We start from the raw sequence: 19086 nt of genomic DNA on the forward strand, positions 1-19086 counted from the left end.
AAAACAAGGAAAAAAAAGTCTCAGTAAAGAATTTGTTATCATTGCAAACATTAATTATATTCAGGCGGAGGCCAGTGCTATTATATTTCAGAAATATATCTTATAGGAAAAGAATAATTTGATTTAGAAAAAAGCAATCCATCCAGCCTAGAGTTAGATGAAAAACTGCTTTGGCTCCAGAGCTGCCTCTGAAAACATGAAGCCCTAAGGTTGTAAGCAGTAACGAAACGTGATTGCGGAATCACAAACCAACAGGCGCATGAGAAGATGTGAGAAGCATACATCAGGTCTGAGCACACCCAATCACTTCTTCTAAGCCTGTTGTCTGGCATTGAGTTGAGTGCAGCATTATTTTATTATCTGACAAGCCTATTGTTACAAGAGGAAATTCTACCTGTGTCTTCCATTTGACAAACCCTGACGCTGATGTTGACAAAAACAGGAATGAAAGAGAGTCTTTGAGAGAAAATATGCATAGTTGCCCATGTTATGTGTACAGTTATTAATAGATAAAAGGAAAAAAAATAAACAAATGCTTTCCTTTCCTGCTTATTGAAAAAGTCTAATCTGCAATATCACAGTGAACATTATTCCAGTAACATTACAGCAGCATTTCCCACACTTCTGTATAACACTCTCGGAGGATCATCACAGGTGTCTATAAAAATCATCAAATCTGGGTCAAATCAATTTAAAAAAATTCTGGATTAAACAAAATTAAGCATCTTTCTTTTCTAAAGGGGACCCTCAGTTTACTAAAATTTAATATGCAAAATGTGTTTCACCTACTTAAGAGAATGTAAAGTATGTAGAATTTTCCAAATTTATCTGGTCAGGAAGCCCTTTTGCACTAAGTATCCAGGGCAACTAGAATTCTATGAAAGTAACCTGCAACTTTACCAAATTCACTGATGATCTCTAGTAGTTTTCTGGTGGTGTCTTTAGGATTTTCTATGTATAGTATCATGTCATCTGCAAACAGTGACAGTTTAACTTCTTTTCCAATTTGGATTCCTTTTATTTCTTTTTCTTCTCTGATTGCCGTAGCTAGGACTTCCAAAACGATGTTGAACAAAAGTGGCGAGAGTGGACATCCTTGTCTTGTTCCTGATCTTACAGGAAATGCTTTCAGCTTTTCACCGTTCAGTATGATGTCAGCTGTAGGCTTGTCGTATATGCCCTTTATTATGTTGAGGTATGTTCCCTTTATGCCCACTTTCTAGAGAGTTTTTATCATAAATGAGTGTTGAAAATATTTGCAAATGATGTGACCAACAAGGGATTAGTCTCCAAAATTTACAAATAGCTCATGCGGCTTAATATCATCAAAACAAACAACCCAATCAAAAAATGGGCAGAAGACCTAACAGACATTTCTCCAAAGAAGACATACAGATGACCAAAAGGCACATGAAAAGATGCTGAACATCACTAATTACTAGAGAAATGCAAATCAAAACTACAATAAGGTATCACCTCACACCAGACAAAATGGGTATCATCAAAAAATCCACAAACAATAAATGCTGGAGAGGGTGCAGAAAGAAGGGAACCCTCCTACACTGTTGGTAGGAATGTAAATTGGTACAGCCACTATGGAGAACAGTATGGAGGTTTCTTAAAAACTAAAAGTAGAGCTACTATATGACCCTGCAATCCCACTCCTGGGCATATATCTGGAGAAAAACATGGTCTGAAAAGATACATGCACTCCAATGTCCATTGCAGCACTGTTTACAATAGCCAAGACATGGAAGCAACCTAGATGTCCATTGACAGAGGAATGGATAAAGAAGATGTGGTACATACATACAGTGGAGTGTTACTCAGCCATTAAAAAGAAAGAAATAATGCCATTTGCAGCAACATGGATTGTCATACTGAGTGAAGTCAGTCAGACAGAGAAAGAGAAATATCATATGATATAGCTTATATGCAGATCTAAAAAGAAATGATATAAATGAACTTATTTATAAAACAGAAACAGACTCACAGACTTAGAGAATTAACTTACAGTTACCATGGGGGAAGGGTGGGGGAAGGGATGGTTAGGGAGGTGGGGACTGAAATGTACACACTGCTGTATTTAACAGGGATAACCAAACAAGGACCTACTGTATAGCACAGGCAACTCTGCTCAATGTTATGTGGCAGCCTGGATGGGAGGGAACTTTGGGGTAGAATGGATACGTGTATATATATATGGTTGAGTCACTTTGCTGTGCACCTGAAACTATCACAACATTGTTAATCGGTTATACTCCAATATAAAACAGAAAGTTAAAAAAAAAAATTCTATGGGCTTCCCTGGTGGCGCAGTGGTTAAGAGTCCGCCTGCCGATGCAGCGGACACGGGTTCGTGCCCCGGTCCGGGAAGATCCCACATGCCGCGGAGCAGCTGGGCCCGTGAGCCATGGCCGCTGGGCCTCCGTGCCTGGAGCCTGTGCTCCGCAACGGGAGAGGCCACAACAGTGAGAGGCCTGCGTACCGCAAAAAAATAAATAAATAAATTTTAAAAAAAAACAAAAAACAATTCTATGGAAGTAATTTTGAGAAACACTGTGTTATAAAGACATAATATGTATTATTTTTGAAAGGGAAAAGTGGAACAAGCAAAATGTAAACATAATTCTAATTTTCATTGTCAGTCATAGCAGTTATTTGAAACAGCTATGCTTTTTAGACATATACATCATAATTTCATTGGCCTTTGGTCTTTGTTTAAATTTCCGGAACCACGTTGAATAAATGAAGTAAATCTAAATATTTGGTTTGAAAACAACTATTATATCTCCGTATCTCTATTCCAGGCCCCAATCTTCAGTTCTCTTTGTTTACCTAAATTTCAGTTTTCATACTTTTCATCATTCTTTCAATATCTTTTTATTGAATATCCACTGTGTGCCACACTCTACTCCAGGTACTAAATATGCAGAAATTCATAAGACCGACAAAGTCCCAATCTCATGGAGATAACATTCTAGTTAAGGGAGGACAAAAAAAAAACAAATCAAATAAGAAGAAAATGAAAGTGTTGTTAAGTACTGTGAACAAAATACACCAAATGATGTGATTAATAACGGGTTAGGGAGAGTCGGGATTTAAGAATGCTTCAGCATTTTTTATGATCCTCTCAAACTAAGGTGCTAGTATCTCACACAATTTCTAGGCATGGTCAAACATAAAGGAAGGAAAATGAGATTATTGCTTCCCTTTGGCAACCACTTACTTCAGTTACCGAAGCCTATCATTCATAGTTTTGATGGCGTGCACTCCATTCCAACAAAATGTCTATCTTTTTCATACATGTTTTTCATACATCTGCTCAACTTCCTTTAGGTATTCTTAGTGAACTGTGTTAACTTTGACTACTCTATCTCATTTCTGGCAATATATTATAGATTTATCATCCAAAATTGGAGAAAATATGGGCAGTGTTGTTTTTTGGAAACCATGAGAAATATGAATGACTATATTATTTCATATATATTTGAATGAATACATTTCTACAAAAATGAGCAAAATATGTAGCGATACAAAGAAGAAAAACGCTTGATACAAAATTGTTACCCCCCCAAAAAAAAAACTGTTACCCCAGAAAACAGTTATCTATATAAGTATCTGAATCTGTATATCAGGAAAATTAGGCATAAAACTATTTTTAGAGTGGTAATAGAATCACAAGTACACTTTTGTTTCTATACTGCAATAATCGTAGTACTTCTGATTTTATTACAAGTTAAATTTTAAAATATTTTAAAATACTACTATTAGATTGCCCCATTTGCTCTCACTGAGACAGAACTCTCTCACACCTAACAGAGTTCACACTCTTCTCAGATTTCCAGCGGACAAAAACTACAGAAGCCTCTTCTACCGCAGAAGGTAGAAGACTCTTCCTAATGTTCCATAATCACTGTAGTGTATCACAGAAGATCTAGTCCAGAAATCTCCATCTGGGTTCTGGGGAAATCAGTCCTCAGTATGTACAGAGTCTGATATGGAACTCATTCCTTAATCTCTGTCCTGAAACCCTTTGACAAATGACTGGAAATAACAATTGATAAGATAGTGAGGCTTCTCTACTTTCAAAGCATTAAAATTATTAACAAGAGCAACCTTCTAGCTTGACGGCAGGTTGGAAAACAGAGCCACTGATGGGTAAGCTCATTCCCAAGAGTGGAGATGAGGAGTAGTCTCTGCGTTGTGATGAACAGGGTTGAGCTTGAAACTGATGATGATCCAACTTCTAATTTATTATTTCAAACTTTTGCTTTGGTTTTATCTAGCACTTGAATCAGTTCAATTTAAAATCCATGCACACTTTCAGCTTCAAATATATAATAAACTAAGCTTTTATTTATGATTTGATTTTATGATTACTATGTTTGAAGGCATATGTATAACATTAGGAAGATTAACTTGGTTTTCTGGAAAGCACTCAGAAGAAAATAACAGAAAAAAAGAAATTAGTATCTTCCTATTGGCAATTAAATTTAGAACACCTAAGAATTATTTTGTCATACAATTTTGACAATTGTTAGCAGCTGGAAATTGTGAAAAATAAAAGAAACCTGATTTTGTATAAGATCAAGATAAATTGTGTATTGATAATAAATATCCAAATGGCAAATTTTAAGTTAAATAGCTGGAGCAGAATAATTTGGTGTTTTAAATATAATAGAACAGAATAGAAAAAAACACATTTTTCACTTCTTCAATGCTTAGCACTTCCAAAAGGCTCATCATTCAAAGTTTGAATTATGAAGACATTTCATTTGTCACCATCTACTTGACTTTACGTATAGTTTGAAGAGACTTTCTAGGTGAATGAACTATTTCTAAATACGGTTTTCCAAAGAATGGCTATTTGTGCATTTATTTAAGATTGGTACTGTAACTATTTCTAAAAAAAACCCCCCCACACAAAGTAACTTAAAGATTGAACTAGAATCCAAAATAGGATGTGGACTGACTTAGCTGTGATGTGTAACTATCCATTAATTCAGAGATGACTCTGACCTACCTGAGTGGCTAGATGGCAGATCCCACCCGTTACCTCAATCCATGCTGGCTGGTGTTGACTGAATCTATTGAAGCAACTAGTTTCCCCATTTAGAATTTTCTAAATGGATAGATTGATACACTGATATAGATGATACATAGATAGATATCTCTCTCTTGGTTAAAAAAAAATTCCAGCTCAAACAACATACTTAAAGATTCATAAATACAAAAAAATAGATACTATTTTTAGGCATCAGGGGTAGGCATTTACACATTTTGCATCTGCAGCAAAAAGGAGAAACACATTATATTACACTGTTTTCACATTTAAGCAAAGAAAACACAAAAATTAGAGCAAAAATCTTTCTTTAGAACTAAGTCGAAGTCAGGATTTGCTGTATTTCTCTCTGTAAAAGGAACACAAATGACATGGGGAAATTATATCTGGAACCACACTGTACCAAAGGTATAGATATCTTGCTTAACTATTTTTTTTATGTATAAAAAGGAAACAACTGAAATTTTAATAAATTTTCAAAGATTTTGTGTGGGTCATCAAGAGAATTCAGAATCCCTAGAAACCCAAGACACAAGTCACCTAGGCTTCCTCACCAGCTTTTTTTTTTTTTAACATCTTTATTGGAGTATAACTGCTTTACAGTGGTGTGTTTCTGCTTTATAACAAAGTGAATCAGCTATACATATATCCCCATATCTCCTCCCTCTTGCTTAACTATTTTTTGAGAAGAACTGGAGCCATGTGGCAGGATAATATGTGAAGTGGTAAAGGGGGTGTGTGTGTGTGTGTGTGTGTGTGTGTGTGTGTGTGTACAGGCACAAGGATGCACACCCGTGATTTTTCTCCTGTATTTTACTTACACCCTGAGGATGCTGATACTGGCACAGCACGAAGTAAAATTATAGGTGTCTAAATCCAGAAGTGTCATCCAGGTGTGTGAAATATGTTTAAAGGAGCAGTGATGATACACTGTTCCCCATTCCTCATTCCCCACTATGAAACATAAAAGCAAAGCGAAACACAAGGCCAAGCTGAGGCAGGGGAGGAGAACGTGGAGAGCCAGCGCATGCAGAGATGTGACGGGTGGTGTCAGGGCTGCGGAATGCAGTGCCCTGGTACCCGCCGCACCCTGGACCAGGAAGCAAGTTGGGTGAGGCAGTGGAACAAGACAGAGCCCTGCCCGGGGCAGTGGGTGGGCCCCCAGGGCTAACACAGACCCGGTCCCCTTTCCCAGCCGCGACCCCATGGACAAGCCTGTGTCTTACGGCACAGCCTCTCGAAAGAAGAAAAGGCAGCATGGGAGCCTAAGACTAGGCGGTGGAGCCCCTGGGCCCTCGGGTGACACAGCAGGTCGCCCCAGGGTGCTCATGCCTCTTGAATGTTGGCTGTGGTTGGTGGGAAGGAAGCCCCAGACTCAGAAACATCTCCTCTCCAGAAAGAGGACGTGCGCCCGGCCAGGGGCCCGGGGACAGTCAGGACAGGGACCGAGGGGCAGGGATACGGCGGGGAAGCCATGCCCACTCCCCACCATTGAAATGAGGGCCTTTCCTGAAGCCCTGGCATAACATCAGCAGCAGCGGGGGACGGAAAGTGAACAGCTGACTAAACCTGACACACTAAGAAATCACGGATTTCAAAAACTTTAAGAGTGAATAAATACAATTTTCTGACTCAGACTAAATGGGGATATTGAAAAAGAAATTAATTACAGCCCCAGTACAAAGAAGATAACGTTTTGCACCTCTGAATTCATGGGCCTGTAATTAAACCTCTCACACGCACTGAAGCTGACTTTGCAAATAACATTACTCTTCTTAACATATACAAGTCCCCCTCCTACCGTCCCCATCTGTGCTACTCCCTCCTCCTCTTTCTCCCTCCCTCTCTCATTTTTCTCTCTCTTCCTCTTCCTGCTTCTTACTTCTTTATCATTAAAAAATATTTACTTCCCATAAATAAAATTAGTTATACAGGTAGTTTCCGGAAGTAGGTGCTAAAGCTTCCAGAAAACTGTAGTAGGAAGAATTTGAAGGTATTTTTGTAACTTTGGAAGAAAAGAAATGAGAAGGAAAACTGTCAGGAACACTTCCAATGTTCTTCAACATCTTTAGTACATTTAGACTCAAGTCCTCCTCCTACAAATAAAATATCCCCACTGCCTTAAACAGTGCCTGGCATATCACAGGCACTCGAAAATACATGCTGAACAAATGGAGAAAGACAAGCCACTTTCCTGAGGCTACACGTGTCAATCTGTCAGTAAAATGGGACTGAGAAATAACGGTAGCAAAGAAATCCACCTACTCTTCATCCTCTTTCTCTGCCTTTATTACACCTCACCTGCATTGGTTCACAACTGGTTACGGTCAGGCTTTTAAGCGCAAGGTGCCCTGCTAGTCGTAACGATGTATTGATGAACTACTGGGGGCAGGAAATACTTCATCAAACAATTACTGGGCAATGAGGTAAATAAATATAAATTACTATGGGAAAAATGATTTTGCCTTCAGTGAAAATGTAAAAAAATGATATTGCCAGAAACTGAAATTTGGGTTGGGTCTTAAAAGATCCATATAATTTATTTACTTTTCTCAAAATGAGTATCTGTGTTCTAGAGTGAAACCCACCGTAGAAAGCCCCGTTGGTGTCAAAGTTGGTGATCTGTTCAGGGAATTGCAAGTAGCCTGGTTTGTCCAGAACAGTATTTTCCAATTGCTGTTCCAAAGAGGGGCCCATTCCTTCCTGCTCCAGAGTTTTTCCCCTTTAGACTTGGGGATTTGGGGTCCTCTCCTGACTCACCCCTTCTCCTTTCCCTCTCCTTGAGGTACAGCTTAGCTCTTTTACTACTCCACACAATGTTTCTTTTGAGAAATATTAACCTAAAGCCCAGAGGTAGGAAGGGTATGAGGCTTGGAAAAGGCCACACAGAGCGGCAGTTCCCAGGAGCAAGGCTCCCTGAGGGAAAAGCATCATGTTTCACTCACCTTGAAATCTCTCACAGCCTCCAGCAGAGTTTATTGCGCTTATGATATCCCTGAGATAGATGTTTGTAGAATGACTGCACAGGACAAACAGGAGACAAAGGCATGAATTCAGATCATCTCCTAAATGAGCAACGGGCCACCACAGTGCAAGGCTGCAGGGAGTAAATCCCAACAGCAGCGTGTGAAACCCATCTCTGCAGCCACCTTGCAAGTGCGTGTCTGTATTACAACACCTCTATTTCAAAAGAAGCTGTTTTAGATAACCTCACTGATTCTCCAATGAATGAGTCGTACGCCACTCAGGAAAGGCACTTTGATACTGAACCGTATGTTCTCCACTAACGGCAAGACTGGTCCTAATACATTCGACTGATTTCAGGCTACAAAGACGGTCAGAGTAAACTGGCCCCTCACTCCTAAGACGTCGTCAGATTGTACAGTTTGCACAGCCTTCCAGAAAATGGCATCATCAGAGAGATGCAAGCGCAGCTGCTGTGAATATCGCAATGCCTCTTATTACCCTTTTGATTTTCACACATAATGTGTCGTTTCTGGGTCATTTTTTCTTTTTATAGTGACAATTTTTAGACTCATCTCCTCAAGCCTGAAGGCAATTTAGTACCACTAAGAATGCATTAGAGTAGATGGATCTCTTTAGCCTAAGGAAAGAATCTAATATTTCATAGGATTTTTAGATATTGTACGTTAATAATAGCACAACAAAGACCCCTAACCGCGATCAGAACACAAGCAACATGAACGCCGTGAATGGGGCTTCAGATGACCAGCAATCTTCAGACTCTGAGAGCTCTCAGATGTGCAGCATTTAGAAGAATGTGCGAATTTTCCCACGAGGATATTTAATTTGCATCTTCTGGGTATATAAGTTCATGGGGATCCACTATTTAGCAAAACAAGAGGACTTCTTTTGTCTGACCAAGTAGAAATATTAAGTCCTCAGATTCACGCCCAGCCATTCATTCAGAGGCAGAAGCCGCTATTGCACTATTTCCGGAAGGAACAGGTGGGCAGGGAGAGGGGATTCAAGTAAGCCTGGACCCACGTCAAGGCTCCAGGAGAAGCTGATCCAGCATTCCCTTCTCCCATCTCAGTTCACCTCTCTGCAGCCCCTCGGCCCCTGCCTGACAATCTCCTGATGCCCTGGGAACGGTGGCCTCTACACCTTTCTTTCACTCGACATTTGGAAGCCAAAGAGGACCCCGCAGACTCTGGGCCTGGGGCCGTTTTATGGGCTGTTCTCTTTCCTCTGCAGCTCCAGCGAGAAAGCCTGGGAGCTTCTCGGATGGAGGGAGGGGAGAGCGCCTGCGGCCTGTGGACAGCTCCAGACTCAGCCAGGAGGGCGAGCAGGGCTGGAGGGCAGGACACAGCAGCAACTACTGTTTGTTTTATACGATGAACAGGCCCAATGAGGGCAGGAGTGGCAGGAGCTGACCGGGCGGGGAGGGCAACAGTCTCATTAACCACTACCTTGTGACAGGCATTCACCCAGGGCCCCGGGATGAGTCATCAGTGGAGGTGCCTCAACCCCACTTGGAGAAAAACAGGACGCAGAGGGTCAACTGCTCCAGATCACGCAATACCTGGATTCAAACTGTCTTTTCTTCTTACTCTGAAACTTATCACCTGTACTTGTGATTGAGCAGAAAACAACTGCAAATACAGAGAGGCTGCACAGCAAAGATTTTCCTCTAGGCTTGTATCTACTCTGTACAAAGCCTTCCAATATTCTGAATCATCCTGCCCTCCTTGTTACAACAAAATGATGGACTGACAGTGGAAAGATCCAGGACAGACAAGGCAACCCGAGCCAGGGCTGGTGCGTGTGTAGCAGGTGCTGGACACGCGGGGTGCTCCAGGCTTGCACGCGCCCTCCCCGTCTCCCCGTCTGGGCCTTGCTCTGCCCCTGTGGCCATGCAGCCACATCCCAGGCGCTGCTGCTGACCACACCAGGGGTCTGGGGGCTCCTGACAGACAGGAGACACCTCGCCCAGGTGCTGGCTGGACCGAGCGCGTCAGGGCTCTGGGCTCCACAGCAGCTGCCTGGAAACGTGGTGACTACGGCCTTGAAATGTGGAGACGCTTTGGGGACATTCCTGTCCAGTGGGAAACAGCGCTGGAGGGGTTGCAGTGAACAGCGAGGCCCCAGCAGTGCCCCAGGCTGTTAAGGCACCTGTGAGACTGAGCCAGCGCTGCTTACTAAGTGTGAACGGCTTCCCTCCTATCCGCCATCCCTACCTTCTGGGCTTACCCCATCTCCCTCCCTCCTGTTTCCCTGGGATTGAACTGCCCCTAACACTTCTTACCTTGGGCTGATTTCTAGGGAATCCCAAATAAAGTGGGGAACCTGAGTCGACGATCAGCCTCCAGTCAAGCCCCAAGACCTAGAGAAAGTATGTGCACCTGGTAGCCCAGATGTTTAAATCGCTGTCAGTAAAACACAGCTCAGCTAGAACAGGAGCCTGTGTTCTTCCTGATTTTGAGGTCCTGGGGCCAAGGATCGTTCTCCTCTCAAGCTCCTCAAAGCCCTAAATACGCCTTCTCTGTTTCTTAGCATACCTCCTCTCTCTATCATCTGCCCCACTTCAACCCAACAAGGAAACGTCTTCTTATTACAATTTCTTCTCCTCCGTCTCACGTTAATACTGGGTCATTCCCAGAAATGACATCTCATATTACCTAACACATTTAGCACTGGAAGTAGGACCAAGCCAATCTGAGAAAAGGGCAGATCAGGGATCCTGGGGAAAGCAGAAAAGGTGTCCCGGGGCAGGTGATGCTAAAATCACACCAAGCCGTGTAGGTGTATAGAATTAAACCGTAAACACCACCTGCAAAGATGGATGTGCCTCTCTTCCTCTCACACCATTTTCTCTGTGCAGCTATGGGTTTGTTGGTTGGTGCGTTTGCTTCCTTTCATTTAGACTCAGCCCTTAATGTTTATTTTCACCTCTAGGGAAGAGAGGCAGGAAGGGTTCTTCCACCTCAGGGTCTCTGCATGTGTTTCCGTCTGCCTGGGCTGCCCCCACCCCACTATTGTGCATGGTGGGATGGGGGCAGTCCTTCTCATCTTCTGAGTTCAGCTCTGAAGTTATCTCCCCAGAGCCTTTCCCTGCTATTCTGTCTATAACAGAGGAATCCCTTTCCTGATCCTTCTTTGTTTCTCCTTTTATCTCAGGAGCACGTCGCAGTTCTAAGGGCTCGGCTCATTTTGGTTAAGGAAACCAGTGAATTAGTAAATCCAAGGATGGGTTCCTCAATCTCCCTACCCATGGCCCCAGGTAGTGATCTGCGTTTTCTCTTCCCCTCTTCCTTTGGGAACAAAGACTACCAGCAAAGAAGCACAGCTGTGCGGCTGCCCTCACTTATTGCCGTGCTCCATCAATGCCCTGGAACCAGCCTTCCCAGCATGTGCCCTGCTGCTCTCTACAAGGTGGTCCTTCCCACTGGCCCAAGAATCTTCTGCTCCTTTTCTGTTGTCTATTATCCAAGTCTGCTCTGAGCAAGATCTGATGAACTGTCCCTACACCAGACTATGCAATGGGACCAGATGGTGATGCCTTGCCCTCCCAGAGGGAGTCCACTTCATCAGAGCAAGAAGCTGCAAAGCAAAGTCTTGGTCCCTAGGATCCCTCCACAGCAAAGCCGCGGAAGCTCCACCCTGAGGGCACCCTCTCTGCTTCCCGCAGAGGGCAGTGTTGGTTCTAGTTCTTACTGAACACTTAACAGAAGTCTGCTCTGTAAAGAGAGCTGAGGAATTAATTTTAAAACACACATAAAAAAACTGTAGATGGCATCAGTAAGCTAAGAACTGACAAATCCTCACTTCCTTATCTTCCCACATGCCTGCCACCTGACTTTCTCCTCCCCTCCTCTCCTGCCCACTTTTACAAACAGGAAGATTAGGGAGCCCTCCGGGTGGAATTTAGGAAGGTGGTGCACAAAGAATGCAACTGACAGGTAAAGAGCGCAGACTGGTTTTATCAATATACTGACCTTAGTCAAATCCAAAAACTACCTAACAAATTACCCCCTCTATTAACTAACTAGCTACCGTAGAATATAAATATGGAAACATAGAAAGTCTCTAAACCAGCAATTCTCAGCAAGGGTCAAGTGCATCAGAACTGAAAGGGAGCCTCATAGGAGTTGTGTAAAATCTTACTAGACTATGGCAAAAACATGACCAAGAGACACAGAGCTTTATAGCTCTGATGGACCACAGAAATCATCATCTTCTATTTCTGCCCACTCTTTTACAGATGAGGAAGCCAAAAAACAGAGAAACAAACTGTATTAAAGAAGGTCATTTTAAAGAGTGTTAATATTTAAAGGATCCCTAAAATCCCATTTCTGATGGTCATGATAATGTGGGTTATTAAAAAAATCAACTATCTATTGCATTTTGAAATTAAGAAATTGATGTATGCTTCAATAACAATAAACAATTCTCCCAGAAAACTATTTAAATGGATATTATATTTTGACAAAAATTAATTTACTATTACAGATACTTTAAAGACTGGGAGAGAGAGGAAGAATATTCCATGAATTCTACTCGGTGGATTCTTTATCAGAAACAGCTTTAGCCAGATAAATGAGATCTGAAACATTCCCAGTGTGCCCTTTTTCAAAGGGCCGTACAGGTTTCAAATAGTGTGAACAAAAAAATATTGGGTGTGGTATTTCATTAAGTAGCTCTTAAAAATACAGTCAATGCTCCTTGAAAGAGCAGTAGTCACTGGCAAATATCTTTTCTAGACTACTTCAGTTTCCCAGTAATAGTGAGAGTGAAGTGCTTGCATTCAGTAAAAGGCATAGAAAAGCATTATGTTCCTTAAATATTTTTCAAATTCTAAAAACACTTTGGAGCCTGTCAGGGGACTTTGGTGCTGAAAATCCAAATGCAGGGTGTTAGGAAAGGTCTACACTCACCAACCTGTTTTACTGATATGGAGACCCTAGCAGGGACGCTCCGTCGCCCTCACCTTGTTTTTTCCACTTGTGCAGGTGAGTAAAGAAATCATTTACAGACCCAACCCTGCATCCAGAAATAAGCTAACGCTTGGGAACTGTTCCCCTGGGAACACTGAGTGCAAAGGGATTATATCATAGGAGGTGAATCTTTTCCAACAGGAAACTAGCTTGAGTGTTTTTAAAATTTCCTGTTGCTCCCATTGTAGTTCCCAAATTTTGCTTGTTAACAAAACACCAAATATGGACTTAATTCGAACTCTAAAACATTTTTAACTTGTTTCATTTATTTTTTTCTAGCTCTGTTGAGATATAATTGACTTATAACATTGTGTAAGTTTAAGGTATATAGCATGATGATTTGATACATGTATATGTTGTGAAATAATCACTATAATAATGTTAGCTAACGTATCCATCACCTCACATAGTTACCATTTTTTGTATGCGGTGAGAAGTTTTAAGATCCACCCTCTCAAAACTGTCAAGTATACAATAAAACATTGTTACGTATCACCACCATGCCATACGCTAGACCCCAAAACTTGGTTCCTTTTATTAGTAAACTGATTATTTCTTTATTTGATGTGGAAAAAATCAGGCTAAATAATACAATAATCTCTTAATAATAGTAATAATGAAATCTATATTTTCCTCCTGTCATTATGATTAGCAATGATGTACACAAACTATCCAGCAAATAGTAGGGATTCAGTGCCTAATACGGAATATAGAAGAAATAAGTAGTAGCTTATTTCTCTGTAATAATTATATTCCTGAAAATTTACCTGTAAATCAAAATTTTGTATATCAAGACAACACTTACCATTGCCTCACAGTATGTAAATATACATGCATTTCTCATATAAAATAGAAGGAAATGACTTGGGAAATATTTACCGAACGCTCGCTATGAGCTGAGAACTACGCTGGGCGCTGGCAATGAAACATGAACAAAACCGAGCCCCTTCCTTACGGAGCTTACATGCCTGTGGGAGAAAGAGCATAAACCTGCGTTATGCGTAGTCAGTTCGCATTGTAAACACAGGCAGGTGCATTATCTTGGGTCCTGCTCAGTGCTGGGAAGCGAAAGTAAAGCAAGGAAAGCATAGAGGGAGTGAGAGGTGTGAATGAAAAGCGTGTTTCAGAGACTATGTTCAGGAAGAGGCACTGGCGCCAAGACTGGAAGGAAGGGAAGGCTGGATCATTATAAGATCTGGGTCATCCATGATCAGCATTTAGTAAAATATCTCTCATGCTATTATTATATATTGTGAGGATGGACAGTATCAACACGCCATGGAAAACATAAATAAACAGAATCATAGAAATAAAGAGCTAAAGGGGAGAACTGATATTAAATATAGTATCAGAATTTCAATTGATACATCTGCTCCAACTTTAAAGTATAATTGAATTTTTCCATTATAGCAAGTGGAAAAAAATAGAAAGCAAGAAAAACATTCCAACAAGCCAAGAAAGCAGGTGTATGTACAGGATGGAGGGAAGGAGAGCCCCCTCGCCACCCAGATACCTCTCCACCACTCTTCCCATCCACAGAGAAGACTATGTTCTCTCACTGACACCCTGAACGTTGCAACAATAAAGCCTTCAGTAGCTTACAATTTACCCGTGTTTCCCTCGTTCCTCCATCATTTAAAAAATAATTCAATGAAAGAACTTAATAAAAATCAATTCTTAAGGAAAATAACAGCATACTTATTTCCTGGTTTATACACAATCTCTAAGTACAGTTCTTAAATATTTTCATGTAAGAAGAGGCAGGTAGCTCTGTTGTCACTGAGACTGAACTACAACAGAGAAGTAATAAAACGCACCACAGCAATATTTTAATAGATGTACATAAAATCATCAACGTGTCCCACCACAGCTGAAGGTGGGAATTAGCAGAAATGAGCATCAGTTTATCAAGAGACGTGGGTTACAGATTTTTTTCTGTTTCTCACTGATTGTGTAGTTTTCCATTATGTACCTCAGTTTCTCCTTCCACCTGGCACCTCTTAACTTCATAAAGTGTATTATGCAAGATACCTTGGGGAAAAAAGGGGGGCTAAGACATAGCAACAAAAGTTATTAACTTGAATGGTGATATATAAATGTCAATAATATAAGTTAAATATTTAGTTATGAAGTCATAACTATCACTCTTTCAACTCCCAAATTCCATTTTGAGCACAGGTCATGTTTTAAGAAAATGTCATTGATCTATTCTCTGACCAAGGGTGTTAAAACTTAATTGGTTTAGCGGAGTACTAATGAGGCTATGATTGTACCTCCCCAGGGATAGGCTTGTTAGCTTCAATTTAATGCAATTCAACAAGAAAACAGTGTCTACCCTGTGGTGGGCACAGTAATGAGAAATGAAATCAATAATCCTTCCTCTTTCCTTCAGGACCTCATGATCTAACATGACAGAAACACTCATCTAACATAAATGTATGTTCTCTCATTCTAAGATGAGTCTAAGATGATAGAAACATAAATGGGTGTCACAAACACAAAAGTGCTGGGAAAGTTGAAACAATGGGATGAAGCAAGGCAGGAGTGACCTGCAAATAGAAGCCACCTGTGCGGGTGGAGGAGGGCAGAGAAGACTGGGATGCACACCACCTTACAAAAAATAAATCCAGGGAGGACCACGGAGCATCTGCCACTACTTCCCAAGCTGGCCTCTCCAGGCTGCTCACCTGTTCTGTACCAGCCCGCCCTACTCTACTTGGGTCTCTGAGAACAACTGAGAATAACCATCATGGGTGGTGTAGGTGGGCAGGAAGGAAAACCATCCTTGGTGACGAATGTGACTGGGGATGGAAAGCAGGAAGACAGACGCTGAGGGCACGGTGGCTGCTCTGAAGAGGAGGGAGTTTTAGGACAGGTACTGCAGCTCGTATAAGTCTAGGGTTGCTGCTAAATGGGGTTTGGCTATGAACGTTAGTGAGGGCAGTTCATACGAAAGAAAAGGAGAGACATCAGGGAGGTCCCTATTACATATCACATATGATAAAAGATTTTAATGATATGTCTTAGGATTCTAAATTTACATAAAGAATCTGTAACATGTGAATGTATGCAGTGTATATATAAATATATAATATTTACGTAATATATACGAAGAAAACTGTAAGGTCTCGCAGTGAGTAGCATGGCTGCTGCTAGCCAATCAGAATGCGACACCCCTCTCAGTAATCAGTTAGGACAAGTTATCCCTCGTTCTGAGCAGAGGCGACCCCAGGCTGAAAGGCATGGCTTTGAACACTGGGCCTCAAGGTCAGATTTCAACCGTATCTTGACTCCTCACTGGGCTGCTTTGTGATGTCCACACACTGCACACCTCTCTCCAGGGGTCCTGCATGATAGGTGTGAAACCACTTAGTCACTGTCATTTTCCTTATTACAAACCACTAAAGTCAAACCTTATTACAAAGTTTGAGGTCAATAAGATCCAGTTTCAAATCTCAGCTCTAACCATGATTGGATATCTTATTATGTTGAAATTCTGAATTTCAACAGCTGTATTTGCAAAATGGGGGTAATTATATCTGCCTGTACATAGGCTATATATCCTACTAGCATAGGAAACAGATGAATAATAAATGCCAGTATCCATCCATAAACTCTCCATCTCTACTCCAACTCCATCCCTTATATATTTGTATTTAAATTGCTCCGTCAATCTATTCATTAATATTCAGTTCTAATGAAAATACTTCGTCTTTAAGAGAGCAACTGATGGTGAAGAAAATTGTCAGAAAATTGTCCATGGATTGACCTAAATTCAAATAAGAAAGCTTTGTATTTTAGGCTTCATTTATTTAGAATTCTTTATAGATAATACTGGAATGAATATTTAGATTTTCTAGGGAAAACAAAAGATTTCCAAAGAAACAAGAATAATAGTATAAATAAAATCAGATGAGGAATGTTTTACCAACCTAATAAAGTATACTCTTTTCAAACAAAAACAGCCCCAAATTACACATAATTACAGTGTTAACTACAAATGAATTCCATCCACTCATCTTGACAATGTTGGTTATTAGTTTGGATTATATGTTAGTCATTCATTTTGATTATAAGAATTTAGAAAGAACTGAATTGCCTTTCATTAAAACCAGTCTCAAAAAGACTTTAAACAGTTAAGAACACCCCCTTTCTCTGTTTAAAACATGAACGTTTACAGTGAGCTTACTATATGCTAGGCACATCCACATGTCATTTCAACTAATGGGCCTAAGATACCTTTCCATAATGACGAGAATCAGAATGCTCTCCCCCTAAGATCAGGAATAAGTCAAGAATGTCTCACCAATTCTATTCAACCTTGTAATATAGGTCCTGGCCAGTTCCTCCAGGAAAGAAAAATAAATAAAATACATTCAGATTGAAAAGAAAAAAATGAAACTGTCTTTATTTGCAGTTGACAGGATCATCTAGGAAGAAAGTCCTATGAAAAAAAAGTTGTAGGAACTACAAAAAAAGTTCCTAAAACTAGCTTATCACAGCTCTGTATATATACATATAGGTATACACACACTGTACACTCATAGATGGCAAAATAATATTTACATTTTTATGTAATTTTATAGAAAATCTGATCTTTATATTATATGATTCGATTGCCATAAACTTGGAGACATGTACACAGTGCAGAGCTTCCCCAGAAAACTAAGAAAGTGAAAGACTGAAAGTCTCAGCTGAGACTCTGTCGCTTTCCTGACTCGCCATGCACACACCCAGCTGGCTTTCCCCCCAGACACATCAACACAGCCCCAATGGCCAATGCTTATCCTGAGTTAAACAGCTGCAGGAATAAGGCTGTTATAAGAATGAGATAGAGTAAAGGCCAGCATATTCACCTCAGATACTAATAAAATCTTCTGTTCTTGCCCTTGTGCTAAACAGACACTGGCCCTGAATGTTTCTGAATTGCTTGTTAACTTCTGAAGATTAAACAGTTTCTCGGGCTCTCTTTACCATACGATGCAATTTGAACAGTTTGCACAGTCAGACAAAATTTAATGGGCTTTGTTTTAAAACAGAGCTCTGCCACATAGACCAAGGAGGTTTCTGAGTTTCAGGGACGACAGAGCGCTGGGTGGGCAACCCCCTCATACACAAGTGCCTTTGACAAACACCCTCTGAGTTCCTTTGCACCAGGCACTATTCCAGTCACTGATGAGGCAGAGACAATAAGATACTACCCCTGTCCTGCAGAAGCTTAAGTTGGGTGGAAGAAATGGATGTGTAAAATGCATAATGCAGAGTCACTGCTGTAACTCTAATGGAGGAGGAATGTGTAAGGCTTTTGGGAAGCAAGGTTTGAAGAACACTTTCTGGTAGGAGGTGACTTTTGAGATAAGAAAGGAATATACAGGACAGAAAGCTCCAAGGGTTCTAGCCAAGAATGTGTAAATTTCATCTATTTGCATCATTTTAAAAGAGATCAAATTCTTGAATGCCTTCAACTGACAGCTACTTTACATTTGAAATCAGTAGTTTTCTTTCTTAGCTGACCCCACACCCACTGGTCCCCTGGGGTGCTAATAACTACTCATAATCACTCCTGCTCTGGGGAACCTCCTTGAGCCGAATGGAGGAAGCCAATGATGAAAGGCAAGAGTGGTGGGCCCAAAATGTAAACGATTTGTTCCCTGAAATTCCCCATAGATTGAGACTGAAGCTAATTTCCAGTTAAAATCAACTTCCTGCTCAGCTTTCTACTCTGATTCTATCCTGCTTTCTCTGTTCCCCATAACCAGAGGGCACTTTTCTGAAAACCACTTGAATAAGAGTCCCCATCTCAGGCTCTGCTCCAAAGGAACTTGAACTAAAATACTAACACCTTAATGTACACTCAAAGTTTGTGATATTTAAACTGCAAACATTCCAACTGTCTACTCCATTTGCAACATGACAGACACTACTATGAAGTCAAAAGTATTTCAGTAGCACAGCTATACACTTTTGTTTCCTTTTCATGTAAAAAAATTATGTATCATTTTACCTACATCATTACAGCCACCCTACAGACAATTTTATTATTTTTCTATCCTTTAAAAATAA

The 19086-nt window shown here is 40.8% G+C and overlaps 1 protein-coding gene across 1 annotated transcript in view; it reads right to left on the bottom strand.

Moving 5' to 3' along the window:
• Window positions 1-19086, bottom strand: part of CSMD1 (CUB and Sushi multiple domains 1) — a 611399-nt gene that overhangs the window by 513144 nt on the left and 79169 nt on the right. The window lies entirely within an intron of this gene.

This window comes from Physeter macrocephalus, chromosome 20, assembly GCF_002837175.3.
Source record: "Physeter macrocephalus isolate SW-GA chromosome 20, ASM283717v5, whole genome shotgun sequence".
Taxonomy (NCBI): domain Eukaryota; kingdom Metazoa; phylum Chordata; class Mammalia; order Artiodactyla; family Physeteridae; genus Physeter; species Physeter macrocephalus.